At 41.1% G+C, this 14,369-nt stretch overlaps 1 long non-coding RNA gene across 1 annotated transcript in view; it reads left to right on the plus strand.

Annotated features, from left to right (window-relative positions):
* The first annotated feature begins 2,544 nt into the window (after positions 1-2,544).
* LOC121865840 overlaps positions 2,545-14,369 on the plus strand; it is a 133,392-nt gene continuing 121,567 nt past the window's right edge. Inside the window, exon 1 of the long non-coding RNA XR_006088834.1 lies at positions 2,545-3,744. This is a non-coding gene — a long non-coding RNA (uncharacterized LOC121865840). The remainder of the gene's footprint in view (positions 3,745-14,369) is intronic.

Here is a 14,369-nt window from a genome sequence, read left to right on the forward strand (position 1 = left end):
GTTTAATTCTCCTCCACCCATCACAACCATCTTAACTACAATATACTGACAGTGCGAATCTTTATCACCCACAATACTAAACAAGACTCAGCCTACACAAGACACTGAGGGAAACTTGACTCCTCGTTACCAGTGGCTCGCCCTTAAGACGTAGTTGTCATTCCCATCACCGTTTTACCTCCCCCCCCCTTCCCCTCACTCTATCAATCTTTATCTGACCGACATACACTCAGCAGTCGACCGGCCTCCTCACCATTCCCGGGTTTTATAGTTTTCTTTCCGGTCTTGCGTTTTATGCCAGCGAAGTGTGTTTATGTAGTGTCGTTATGCACAGCTATTCTGAACGTCTATTATCCACCCCCCCCTCCCCTCCTCCTTTCCTTCTCTTTCTCTTTACTCTTCCTTTCCCCCTCATCCCCCTCCTCCCCTCCACATTGACTCTAACTAGTATCTCTCCTTCTCAACCAACACACCAGGGTACGGCAGCTTTGTAACTGTGTGTGTGTGTGTGTGTGTGTGTGATACGTATTGACTCGTAACATGTATGTGTATAGTTTGGTGAGTGTGGCGGGCGTGGTTGAGTGTGGTAGATGTGGTTGGGTGTGGTAGTAAGTGTGGATAAGTGTGGTAGGTCTTGATGAGTGTGGTGGGTGTGGATGAGTGTGGATGAGTGTGGTGGGTGTGGATGAGTGTGGTGGGTGTGGATGAGTGTGGATGAGTGTGGTGGATGTGGATGAGTGGTGGGTGTGGATGAGTGTGGTGGATGTGGTGGGTGTGGATGAGTGTGGTGTGGCTATTATGACAGTAGCGAGTAAGAAGAAAAATGTCGCCGAAAATGACAAAAAATTACACCGACTTCCCCAACACCCGTTCACGTTGTCACTGCCATTAACATCTATAAGTAACAGAGTGATGTTAACAGTCTATCCATTTATGTTAATATTTGTAATCAATTAGTATTTGTTATATTGTAAGGACATAAAACCCGCATATGTTAATCGTAGTCAAAGTTGAAGACAAATTTAGAATACCTCTGTACTCTCTGGACTGAAAGGATACCAATTCATTCTTACGCTCACTGTAGTAAGAAATGCGATAAAACTAACTTATTACAGCTAAGGTAAGAGGACGTGGGGGGGGGGGGGCAGTTGATTACCCCTGAAATAAGTCATTCTGTGCACGAGAGACCACCACCGTCACTCTGGTCACCTGTCCGAGTATATAACCCAGGTAACTCACGACATTCCGGTTACCTGTGGTGTCAGATTATTATTGTTCAGTATTATTAATAACTTGTAATGATTCTCTCGTCTTTATTTATCTTTTTATTTACATTTGTCTTTAGTTTTGCTTTAATATTTGCATATTAATTATCTCCAAAATTACACTACGGAGAGGCATACGACTTTGTTCAAATCTCTTAATAGTATTCGAAATTTATTGACATATTTAAATGGATTGATTATCTTATTCTTTTGTTTATTCCCTTTCATTATTCTCATCGTAAGTCATTTATTATGTTCTTCACTGTATTTTTTTTATTCACTTGGTATAATTTAGTCATTAAGATCAAGTAGTGTGTAAGTTAACTCTAGGTAATAGTGTTTGTATAAGAGAAATATTCCTTACACTCACACATTAATAAGTGTTGACGGGAAAAATTATAAACACGAACAAAATATTACTCCACTTCATGGTATAAGTATTACACCTTTGATAAATATTATTACACCTTTGAGGACGTTGGCTTAAAGTTGAACTATAATTTGGTGAGTGTTGAACGATCGTCTTCCAGTGTTAATGGTTGTTAGGCGTAATTTACTCATATAACTGTAGTTTTGACACACACACACACACACACACTATATCCAAGTAACTTCTCCACCTCACATAAAAGTAAATAAATAAAGAAGCGGTACGTGGTGGAAGCGAGACAGACAGACAGACAGTGAGGCAGGGGTGCGTAGGTGGGGGCGGGGTTGGTGCGGGGTATAAACACGACTCCCCCACCTGTGCTGGGCTCCTGTACCCCCCACTAGCACCCCCTGCAGGTCATACGCTCTCCTACACTAAGACTAGACACCTCAGTTACCTGCCTCACACTACTGCCTCTTCCTGTTACCTTACTTATGCTATGACTGAATACCCTCTACGTGTTATGAAGACTCGTCGTTATTAACCTTCACTGTACGGACTCCAGCAGATGTGAAGTACGCTGAAAATATGTAATGGTTGTAGTGTCTTGAATCTGGTAACTGCTCCTGTTTTTCCCTCACCACCACACGTATACCTACTAGTGGAGGTAACCCATTTCTCTTTCATGAATCACTGACACGTATCCCTATATAAACTTGCTCACAATCACATGTGTCATTTAGAGTGATTTATTAGTGGGTCAATCACAGTGAATCGGTCTAAACGTTTGGGGCAAAAATAAGAACACAAATAAGCTATGTGGCCACCCGGCACACACCTCACCCTGGGCTGCTTCCCATGTTCGTCCGGGCCGCCGCTTCCTCCGCCAGCCCCCAGTGTTCCCTTGACCGTCGACGGGGAGAGATTGTCGCTCTCTTGGCTCGCTCACCCAACGCACCTCTTCAGCGTCTGGTGCTGCTAACATCTCGCACTACACCCGCGCTGGAGGTTTCACATGACGTTTACCTGTGGAGGAATATGCTTTGGTGATTAAGGGTGTTTATTAGCGAGCTGGAAGAAAGTTTAAAGTTATGAAAACGAATTTATGAATGATGCTAAAGTCGAATTCCCTTAGATCAGGTATATGAGAACTAGTGAATATAGTGCGGTGACCTCTGTTGCGATGCTCGCCCGAGTGTAGTGTGTCTGTGTGTTTGTAAGAGACACAACTAATGCCGGGATTCTGATATATAATTTCCAACGAAAAATCGAACCATATACCGAAACTACTTCACTACTGAGAATAACACTCGGTACCGGAATAGTGTACAGGTATTACACAAGCGGTATTTTGAGGCATCTTGACTCAGTTCGGTGGCGGAGGAGCACTGAGGGCGGCCATGTGAAGTGTGGGCGTGGAGCAGCAGCATCCCTGCCTCCATCTCCAGTACCCTTGGGCTCCTTGGGCATCTTAGCTCGAGGACGACCTCTACCACCACCTCAAGAGGCAACAACACCCGCCACGTCTTCAAGTGTTTTTCGCAAGCGTGTGCCGGATATAGTAATGCTCAGGAGAGGAATGTTTGAAGCCAAGTGTCTGTGATACTAAGTGTTACTGAGACTTGCGGGAAAAGTGCTAGTGGAGTGTTACCTAGTCGAGTGTTTACTGTGAGGACAAAGTGAAAATTATCCATCTGGGCTACTTACTAAAGTGCTTACTAATTACTTATATGAAAGTGCTTATTAGTCTCTCTTGCTAATTTCTTTACTCTTGATGAATGAAACAAAGTGTTCCTAATACCAACAACACACAAATTAATACAGTGAACAAGTTAAGAAAAAGTGTTTCTATAACTGCAACACCACCAAAAGTGTTTATTTTTTTCGAAGGGAGGACCGGAGAAGTGCTAGTGAGGGATGACGTCGCGGCGGCTGGCACTGTGAGGGCCAACAAGTGCCTCTCCTCCCTGCCGGTGTTGTGTGGAGCTGCTGGGTATTATGTGTGACTGTGTAAGGACCAGTGTGGGGACTCAAGCAACATGCACGTGCTGAAGATCCTACTCACGGGAACATTGTGTCTCCTCACTTGCGGCGGCCCTGGAAACCTAGGTAAGTAACCATCTCTTTAACCTGCCTCTAACTCTTGCTCCGAGTTAAATAGTTGCATTTAACCTTCTGGCGTTTCAGATTGACCACTTGTATGTGAATGTTAACTCGTAAACATTTATGCGTTCTTATGCGAGTTAAAGTAATAGTAATCGTATAAATATATGCCTGTAGATAAAGTAATAATTTATTGGAGGTTATTATCAGTTTCTTTACTGTGATGCAAAGACGATAAATTTACCGTCACTGAAGACACTCACACGCGCCCGACAGGTCCCACCCTAACACCCAGACATCTCCAGGAGGGTAAAGGAGGGAGGGAAACAGCCTAAGGCATTTACTCTCCTACTTTCAGGGCATTTTTCCACTCCCTCCTCCCCTCCTCCTCTTGTCCCCTCTACTCTTACCGCTTCTATTATATGTGATTTGTGTTCGTTGTTTGTCATTCATCCTTCCCCCATTTACCCCCCCTCTCTTTTCCCTCTTCCCCCCATCTACTCCCCCCCCCCTAGGGTGGGTGTGGGTCTGGCAGGCATTCACTCTCATGCCACCACATGTCGAGTGATGTGCAGCGGGCATATATCAGACCCCGGGGCGTTGATGATGCCCACATAGCATATAATTGGTGACAGTTGATGCCGGCATTGTGTAGTTTATGACGGGAGATAATGGTTCGGTTTTTGAATGGAAGGGGGAAGGGGAGGGGGAATATGGCTTAGTCAATACTGATGAAAGTGTGGATTGTACATACACTGTTTATATTGGTCGTCGCGCCGCAAGTGTTTTTAATATTTTGTTTTTGTTTTGGTATTAAGTGTTTGTGATAGAATGGTCGAGTGTTTTAAGGTATGTTTTATTTTGTATTGTTTTATAATACGGTGTTTTAAATTGTTTTATTATGTATTGTTTTGTAATAGTGGTTGTGTGTTTGTTGTAAAAGTTGTGATGGTGTTTGGTTAACAATATAACTTTTGTCTCTCGTAAACAGTAAAGTCTCTGTTGTTGTTTGCGTCATCACTCCAATCTTCTAAAATATTTTTCTTTCGTCATCTTTAATTCAGACGTTGATACAGTGACCACCCCCACCGTAGACGGTCACTCGTCTATAAAGGACATGTCTTTCTTGAACATGTGATGACCACCGATAAAACTTCATCCTGATAACTTTACGTCCCATGGAAATAAGGTACTCATTCGGGTCAAGAAGTAACATCAGGTTGAGTAATTCTACGTTGTTCCGTAACTTAGCAGCCTAACCTGACCTGGACATCACTTGCGTTACGTCACTTATCTTATAGTCTCACATTTCACTTGTTATCAGTCATTAGGTTCTTGGTCGTATTTATGATTTTTATCAAGTTACAACACGTGATATTTAAGTGGTATTCTAAGCAATATTGGAGGTTATTTACTGTAGTTTGGGGTCTCACACGAATGTCTTGGGTGTACCATAAATGTACAGCCAAGGCATTCGTGTGTGTGTTAATGAAAGATGTTCAGTAACCCCACAAGAACGGTCTCACCTGACCTTGCCGACCCCTTTATTATATCCTCAAGGCACTGCACCACTAACCAATCAACGCTCGCCTATTGTACACTAAAACAACCAATAGAAACTTAGTATCATTGAACATTTAACATGTGTGTGTGGTGGGTAGTTGAACACACCTTAGAGTTCAAGAGGAAGTGGGGGAGGATGTTTAGAGAGTAGCGTAAACTGGAGATAGGGAAGGTGTTCGGTCCGTTTACACAAGCTGGAAATAGCCCTTGGGATGTTTATCAGATGGCCTAAACACGAGTTTGTTTTGAGGGTTTCCACAGCGCCAAGCACACCTAGCTGGTTAGTCCCTCCCTGAAAGATACTGTAGCCTTCCGAGCTGTTGAAAATGAGACGAATACAACGTTTCTTGAGATTCACTAAATGTACAGAAATGAGACAAAATTACTCGACTCATTCACTCACTAATTGTACTCACGTGATTTAGTTTGATAAGAGGAAGATGTGAACTAAAGTCTCATCGTGAATACAAATGAATATGAATGAATGAGGTTTGACAATGAATAAAATAATATATGTAAATTCCAATGTGTATACTGTATATATATTAAGATATACCGGTACATATCCTAGTCGATTTGCGAAGTATGATATTTTGATATTTTATCTTTCTAAAATAAGTAAAATTCGAAAGTGCTTAAAGAAAGATGAATAGCTATATTACCTTTCAAAAATTATAATGTGTAAAGTGACCGAAATATAAGAGTGAAGTTGAAATAAAACAAATAGATATAAAGAATAAAGAATATATATATAAATAAAATCTACCTTATAGTTTTTACCTGATGACGAAATAGAATATAGCAGCTATAGTGAAAATAATATATAATACAACCAAAAGGTGAAACAAGGTATATAGCCTCAGGTATCTCATCATTTATTAACAAATTACATTATATATAAAAAATATATATTACATTGGCTAAATTAATATTTTTTCTTTACTTCTAACAGGAATTAATATACCTGGACATTATTCACGAGAACTACTGAGAAATAAATCGGATTTCTCACTCAAATTATTAAGCTGAAGTCATGACACTCGGGAGATTTAGTAATGGGCAACACGCATAATAATTTGTGTGGTGTTAGGCTCTGGATGTGTAGCTAGTGGTGTGGAGGGTAAGTGGTGTGGAGCCAATGGAGGATTTTTTTAAAAAGAATATTTCTGTAATTTTAACCCTTTGAGGACATGGTGTTTCGAGGTGTCATTATCGAGCGGTTAAACCATAATTCTCAGGAAGTTTAAACCACTAAAGTCTCAGAGGTTTTAATTCCCTTTAAGGATTTAAACTATAATTTTCTATAATTTTAAACCCTTGACATTATTGCGATAAACCATTTTTTAAGGGGAGTTTAAACCATCATCCTCAGAAGGTTAAACTATCTTTCTCAAGGGATTAAACCATTATCTTGAAACCTTTAAACCATCAACCATAAAAGTTTAAACTATCGTTCCAAGATGATTAAACCATCATCCTAAATGTATTAAACCTTCTTGCTTGGATAATTAAACCTAAATCCTGAAAGCATTAAACCGCCATTCTAAAAGTGTTAAACCATCTTCCTTAGATAGGTTGAACCACCATCCTTCAAAGTTAAACCACCCTCCTATGTTGAACCATCATCCCAAAAGGGGTTAAACCATCATCCTTAGAGTGGTTTTAGGTTTTAGTAAGAAGCTTAGATAACTGTACAGGTAAGCTAAAAGTTCAATGGATGGAAAGTTCAAGTGGATAAGAACTTATTGGGAACTTGTGTTGATATACAGGTATGAGGAACATAATTATAATGATCAGAGTAATAATATGATATAGGTAATTACTAGAGTATACTACTAATGACTATACTGTTACTAGTAATTAGTCTATATAGTTATATACTAATGATAATACTAGTAATAATACTGGTAATGTTAGTAATAAAAGTATAAAGACAACTGGCTAATAGAGTCGTCAACTGTACTGTACATTGTTAAGTTATTCCAAATATGAGGCGCTCAGGGTGTCGTAAGAACCTCGGGGAATACAAAATGAACTTTATACTGCACCAACAAATGATAACTTAGGATCAAAACTACGGACACTTAATATAATGATTTGGGACTTAAAATACGATCATTGTAGAAGCTGTGTGTTTATATTAATGTTGATTAGTTATATACATAATTTATATCACGTTTATATAGTGAGTGAAAGATTGTTGTAGTGGATGAGAGAGAGAGAGAGAGATTCCATATTATGTAAACACCTTTTTTTAATTAGGCGTGACTGTACAGGTACAAAAACAAAGGGTTGAATTGGTGTTTCCTTTGTGGTGGTTGTGTCGAGAGTTGGTAAGGAGGAGTGTTTGGTAAACTGAAGCTATGTGACAAGGGGAGGTAGGGTTACCTGAGATAATTACTGACAGGTGTAGGTAGATTTGCAATTACTGGCAGGTGTAGTTGAGTTTACACTTAGTAACAGGTGTAGTTGAGTCTACAATTAGTAACAGGTGTAGGTAAGGTGCCGGTATATATATACAGTTACTGCCAACCTTAACATGAGTATACAATTAATTTGGAACTTAAGTTTACAATTGGAACATTAGGCGAGTATACATTTAGTGTGGAACTTGAGGTACGGTCTCCCAGTCAGGGCCTCGGGGGGTGGGGAAGAGGGAGGTTGGAGGATTACGGGGACGACACAACAAGAAAAAGATGCCATTAGACTCTGATGTGACCTGAGGGATTCACCATGACTTGTTTTGTGTACAGTGGTGAGAATCAGGAGGGAGGGGGAGGGGAGCGATGGTGTAGAGAGGGACGGTGCTTCGTATGGTGGTGATGGTGTAGTGATATGTGATTATGGTGGTTGTGTTAGTATGGTGAGGCAGATGATAATGGTGGTGTAGTGGTGATGATGGTTGTTGTGTGATGATAGTGATGTATGGGTGTGTTTATGGTGATGGTGTTGTGTGATGATAGTGATGTATTGGTGTGTTTATGGTGATGGTGTTGTGGTGAATATGACAATGTAATGATGATGCTTATGGTGTGATGATAGTGGTGTAGTGATAAGTTTGTAATAATGGTGAGTGATGATAGTGCCATGTTGCATTGGTGGTGATGATGACCGTAGGATGGTGATTATGGTTGTGGTCAGGTGATAGTGAAGGTGATTTTTGTTGGTGATGGTGACGTGGATTATAGTATTGTGATGAAAATGTATTGTTAAAGGCTGTAGTATGGTGATTATAATATTGGTATAGTGATGATATGGATGGTGCAATCATGGTGACTAACGTCGCTAAGAGGTGATGGTGTCATAGTCTTCTTAACAATGATGATGATGTCATGTCTAGAATACGATAAGACGTAGCGAAGATGTAATTAATGGTGATGATGATGATGAATGACTAATGGTGATAATGAGAAAGTTAGTTTGAGAGAGAGAGAGAGAGAGAGAGAGAGAGAGAGAGAGAGAGAGAGAGAGTGAATGAAAGAGTAACACAGAACAAAAAAACGAGAATGATTGCTTGATTACCACTCCTCCCCCCTCACCTCCCCCTCTCTTCCACCCTCACCTCCCCCTCCCCCCCTCACCTCCCCCTCCCCCCTCTTCCCACCCCAGCACCAAGGAGGTAACGGGCCGGTCAGTTTCCTTGCGATGTTTCCCAAGTGTTCAGTGAAGCGTCTTAACCACCCGTCGGCGGCTTGGTAGTGGTTAACACGGTAGCTTCTTGACCTGTTATCTAAAGATGTGATCTGAGGTGAGAGACTGGCGTGTATGTGTCTGTATGTCCGTCCACCTGTGTGTGTGTGCGTGTAGATGAAGTAGATGTACACCTGCATGGTCCTACATTAGCCCAGGTTAATTGACCGCGTCACCTGAAGAGCTTATAATCGTGTCATTAACCCAGAGTTAAAATAGGTATCGCACTTATAAGTTAATCCTCGACGGTGTTTTATTTGAGGATTATTTTCAGATTAGATAATCTGGGATAAACGTGATCCTAGATGACCTAAACGGCGTATAATATTTAACCTGGTGATTATTGGTAATTTAACTCTTGACTAATTATCGTGAAGTTATATAATTAAAGGGAAATGTTTATATACTCCGGAAAATTTAATTATTTACTCTTGGATGTAAAATTGTTATTAAACTCAACCTTGATTCACCTCATTCACATTTACTAGTTTATTAATTAATGGAATAACTTGTATAATAATTTTACTTCAGGTAATTGTGTTCTGACTTAAGTACAAGAGACATTTCTAAACGTGACGAGGTGGAAATATTTTTTTTTTATATTTGGTTAATTATGGTATTACGAGTTTGTGATGAATTAGAGTGCACTGACTGAACCTCTTAGTTCTGACTGAATCTCTTAGTTCTTTGGTACTTGGAAAATCACATACAATGGCCTGGTGGTGTTATGGTATTTGTATATGATAAAGTCCCTTCATAGCCTTAGGATCAATTGACTATGTTAAGGCTAATTACCTGTCTTAATTTTTTTTTGGTGCCCTTCCTCGTGATAACCTTTGTAAAATTCGCTTGATTATCGTAACCTAACCTATACCCCCACCCCATTTCCCCTTCCCTCCTCCTCCCCCAGACGAGCAACAGTAAGAAAAAAAAAAGCCCACTACATTAAGTTGAAGCCAATGTGTTTTAAATTGAACAAAAAAGTGGGAAACATTTCACCCCCAAAATGTAGCGCAGATTAAGGATAAGATCTCTTGAGTGGTAGCCCAGGTGTGGTGTTTGTCCTATATATCACACACCTCCATTCTTGCGGTGGGAGCTTTTAAAAAAATTTCATGGGCATTTTTTCTAATAGTTTAGTCATTCTGGGGAAGGATTATAAACAGTGTAGGATCCCTTTACCGTGGTGGAGTCCATTAGGGGAAGTTAATGTACAGAAGGAATTAAAGAATACACGTGTAAGTTTTCCATTGTAGAAAACAAATTACAATCGATAACTCTTGATATTTTCACTGAATAATTCTTCTTGCCTGAGGATGTGGAGTTTGTGTGGGACGATGATGTGGAAGAATAGGAGGAGGAGATGGAGGTTCGTATAGTATGGAGGAGTGTGTAGAGCCAGTGCAAATAGCTATCTGGAGGAGGCTGGAGGCTACACATGTACACACCTAGCTGATGGGAGTAGATGGAATGAGTATAAATAGACAGATAGATTGAGTTTTCTATGTTTATATAAGGTAGGTTCCATACCTTATCTTACCTGCCCTGTGAATAGACGGCAACTCCAGGTAGCTAAACATATTAACAATGCACCAATGTTACCCAACCAGTACAAGACCAGTAGAATGTTTGCTCTGCAGGCGTTCACCTTACCTGCATACTCAATTTTTTTCTCAACTCGACAATTTCTCTTAAACTTTTACTGACCAACAAACTGACGAACTGACACCATTGTTCTGAATATGGATGTACTACTTAATTATTCAACGTGGCATACTTATTGAGATTCTATTGTCATTCGGTGCTGATTATAAACAGGAGCAATATGTGGTCTCATTAGTGATGTAACTGTAGTGAGGTAAAAAAAAAAAGTAGCGGGGCAAGAGTATGACCCTGCGGCACCAAGGCTTCAGCGTGGGAATCACTTCTCTCTCCCCGACACATAGTTTACACACACCTTGTACGGCATTTATCTTCACCACTGAGAATCAACAGATGACTTAATGAGTTACTTTTGCTGGTTTAGTTAGCCGATATATCTCCCTGGATCAGTCACTCAAGGACGCCGAAAGATAACTCTAAATACAGACTTGTTAGTCAGGGTAATTATCTAGTTATTGTATGCGCCAGTGATTTGGACAGACACACTCACATAGAGATAACTTGTTTAATTACACTCGACTAGATAACTCCCTCGGTTATGTGTGTGTGTGTGTGTGTGTTGAAGGTTAAGTTGGCAACCTCACACATCACTTCACCCGGAGGACCATGCCTGGGTCACTCCACGCTGTGTGTGTGTCTCTCTGTCCCTTTGGGTGTAGCCTGGGGAACATGTACTCGTAGGTACTCTTAAGTTCCAAGTGGTCTTTTGTTTATCTCGGTCTCCTGTATCTCTCGAGGCCAGTTATGGCAGATCACTCGAGTACTTTTTACACATGTACTCTTTAGTATAATGCTTGGCGAGCTAAAGAGAGAATTATGTAGTGATGATGGCATTAGTGGAGGTATTTATTATTCTCTACTGTACTCTGTTAATTCACCTGAGTACTGTATCTTCATGTTGCTCAGCTCTCATGACCTCTTAAGTACGACGATTTAACACCATGAGTACAATATCTTAAATATATACACACTGTTACACACACACACACACACACACACACACACACACACACACTATATTTATCTCCTAGTACTATACAACAGAGCGAATTATACACCATAAAACTAATACGATCATCTCATATAATCGTCGTAAGAGTTATAAACACTGGGAGTCAATTTCTACTCCCAGTTTCATTGTGATGTACAGATCCTTTCAACTACGATGAAGGCAAGTCAATCATTATCTCTCTCTCTCTCTCTATCTTGTTAATCATTATTCGTCATCATTATTTTTGTACTGCGAAAGTGATTGTGATAATGAAGTTGTAGTACGTAATGTAATTATAATGTACCGGATGATGGACCGATATATCTCTCTCTCTCTCTCTCTCTCTCTCTCTCTCTCTCTCTCTCTCTCTCTCTCTCTCTCTCTCTCTCTCTCTCGCTAGTCCTAGTACCTGTTGTGTCACTCAGGTGTTGTGGGCAATTATGGGTAAATCATCTCCCAGGTGTCAGGTTCTGGGGGCTTCAATTATTTGTACTGAGGCTTCAATTACTTGTACTGGGGCTTTAATTGCTTGCACTGGGGGCTTCAATTACTTGTACTGGGGCTTCAATTACTTGTACTGGGGCTTCAATTACTTGTACTGGGGCTTTAATTACTTGCACTGGGGGCTTCAACCTGTACTGGGAGCTTCATCAACCTATACGGTAAGAGAGCGAGAGGTATAAAAAGACCGACAGACAGACAAGTTATCAGGTAGGGAACATTCTACCCGTTGCCCTAGGACATTCTTTAGAAGTTCCGCATACATAACATTCACCTCTCTCTCTCTCTCTCTCTCTCTCTCTCTCTCTCGGTGAAGGAAAGTTTCATTCATAGACAAGATCAAAATATAAGGTTTTACCCCGTGTGTGTTCAAGCTATGAGAGACGAGGCAATTTTCAACAGTGACTAAGAATAAAACACTGGTGTTTTTGTGTGTTTGTGTCAGATGTCGTATTAGTTGAGTTTTGTTTCACGTGAAGATGTTTTAGGCATCGCAGCCCATATGGTGTGTTAAACTACCCAACCCAACCCAACCCAGTCCAACCCAACCTAACCCAACCCAACCCAACCCAGCAACCCAGCAATCAGCCTGTAGCCAGTCCTAACCCAGCCTGGGCAACCCCTGACAGCAGTCTAACCCTTCAACCCAACCCAGCAACCCAACCCAGCAACCTGGCAACCCAGTCAATCAGCCCAACCCAACCCAGCAACCTAACCTAACCCAACGGTCAACCCAACCTAACCCAACAGCAACCCAACAACCCAACTAACCCAGTCCTTCTTAACCCAACCGCTAACCCAGCAGTCTAACCCAGCAGTCCATCCAACAACCCAGCAACCTAACCTAGCAACGGTCAGCAACCTAACGTTAATAGCGATATACTTAGCCAGAGCGACGCCAGGAAACTATGACGTGAGGTGGGACTTAAGAAAGTATTTCCTATTGTTATCATCCATTCTAGTTAGTTCTGGCTTTTGATCGTAGAAGATTCAATCCTCCTGGTTTGCTCTGACATCAGCTAGCTAGGATTGTTGGCTGTTTTCTCATCGATAACGCTGGTCTAACACAACGCTAATGGGCTGACAATATATATATTTTTACAGTATTATGAGACGTCTGCCAGGCGCTTACAACACACCTTTTCTCTGTTTACAACACACCTTTTCTCTGTTTATTTTTGTATGGGGTCAACTGAGTTCTTAAGTTCTCCTTCCTCTTCACCATTGTTGCCGATGCTTCTTCCTAGTTCTTAAAACACCCCTCCGTTTTCTTTCTTCTGTAGTGTCGTAGAGGGGGTGTCAAGGCTTTACGGCACCCTCTTCTTTCAGTAGTGTCGTGGAGGCGCTCGGTGGGGATCTCACACTGTCGTCAGCTTTTAAAACTAAGTGGAAAAGGCAGCACTTTGATCCGAGTATCATCATGGAATTTCGCTCAGAGGGGAGAAGCAGGAGCTCGGGAATGTTGGTAGAGACAGTTCTCTTTGTCAGCTTACTGTTCGTCTCTTAAGCTGCGTCAAAGAAAATAAAACCATCACCAAGAGGAGGCGACGACGAGGTGTCTGCAAAAGAGATAAATTTCAATGTAAATGTGTAAGTGTGTTTCCTCAAAGGTGGAGTCGGGGGAGGAGTTTGTCTAAACGAGCGGAAAAGCATCCAAGAGTTGGGAGGAGGAGGGAGGAAATGGAGATGGGCTTGCAAATATAAGTGAGAGAGAATTTGTGGTTAATGGAGGCGAAGACTTTGATAGCAGAGAGGTGGAGTGTGTGTGTGTGTGGTGGAAAGTGAGAGAGAAAGTGGCAGATATAGACTAACAGACAAGAGAGAGAGAATCTCTTCGTAGGCATGATCCAGTTGAAGCACGAAATAAGTATACTGGTGAGGCAAAAAACACCCATGAACACGCATCACTGACCACAATGAATGAAATCACGAACCAGACAGAGGTGAAAAAAAAGAGAGAAGAGAAAACTAGTTCTGAGAGTGAATAGATCAGTTGTGTAAGAAGGAGAAAGTAACAATGAAGGAATAATGTAATGGTAAAGGGTGAAGGACAAGGAGAAGATATAAACGAGGCCACAAGAGGTTAACATTGAATGAATGAATCTCTTCCTCCATAAAGACATTCCATCCTCGAGTTAAAGGGAGTAGTAGTAGTAGTAGTAGTACGTGTTGTAAGGATGGTCATAAGTCGTGTTCCTCTCGTAGGATCAACATTCAGTCGGTT

Source organism: Homarus americanus, unplaced genomic scaffold (genome assembly GCF_018991925.1).
Source record: "Homarus americanus isolate GMGI-L3 unplaced genomic scaffold, GMGI_Hamer_2.0 scaffold6164, whole genome shotgun sequence".
NCBI lineage: Eukaryota > Metazoa > Arthropoda > Malacostraca > Decapoda > Nephropidae > Homarus > Homarus americanus.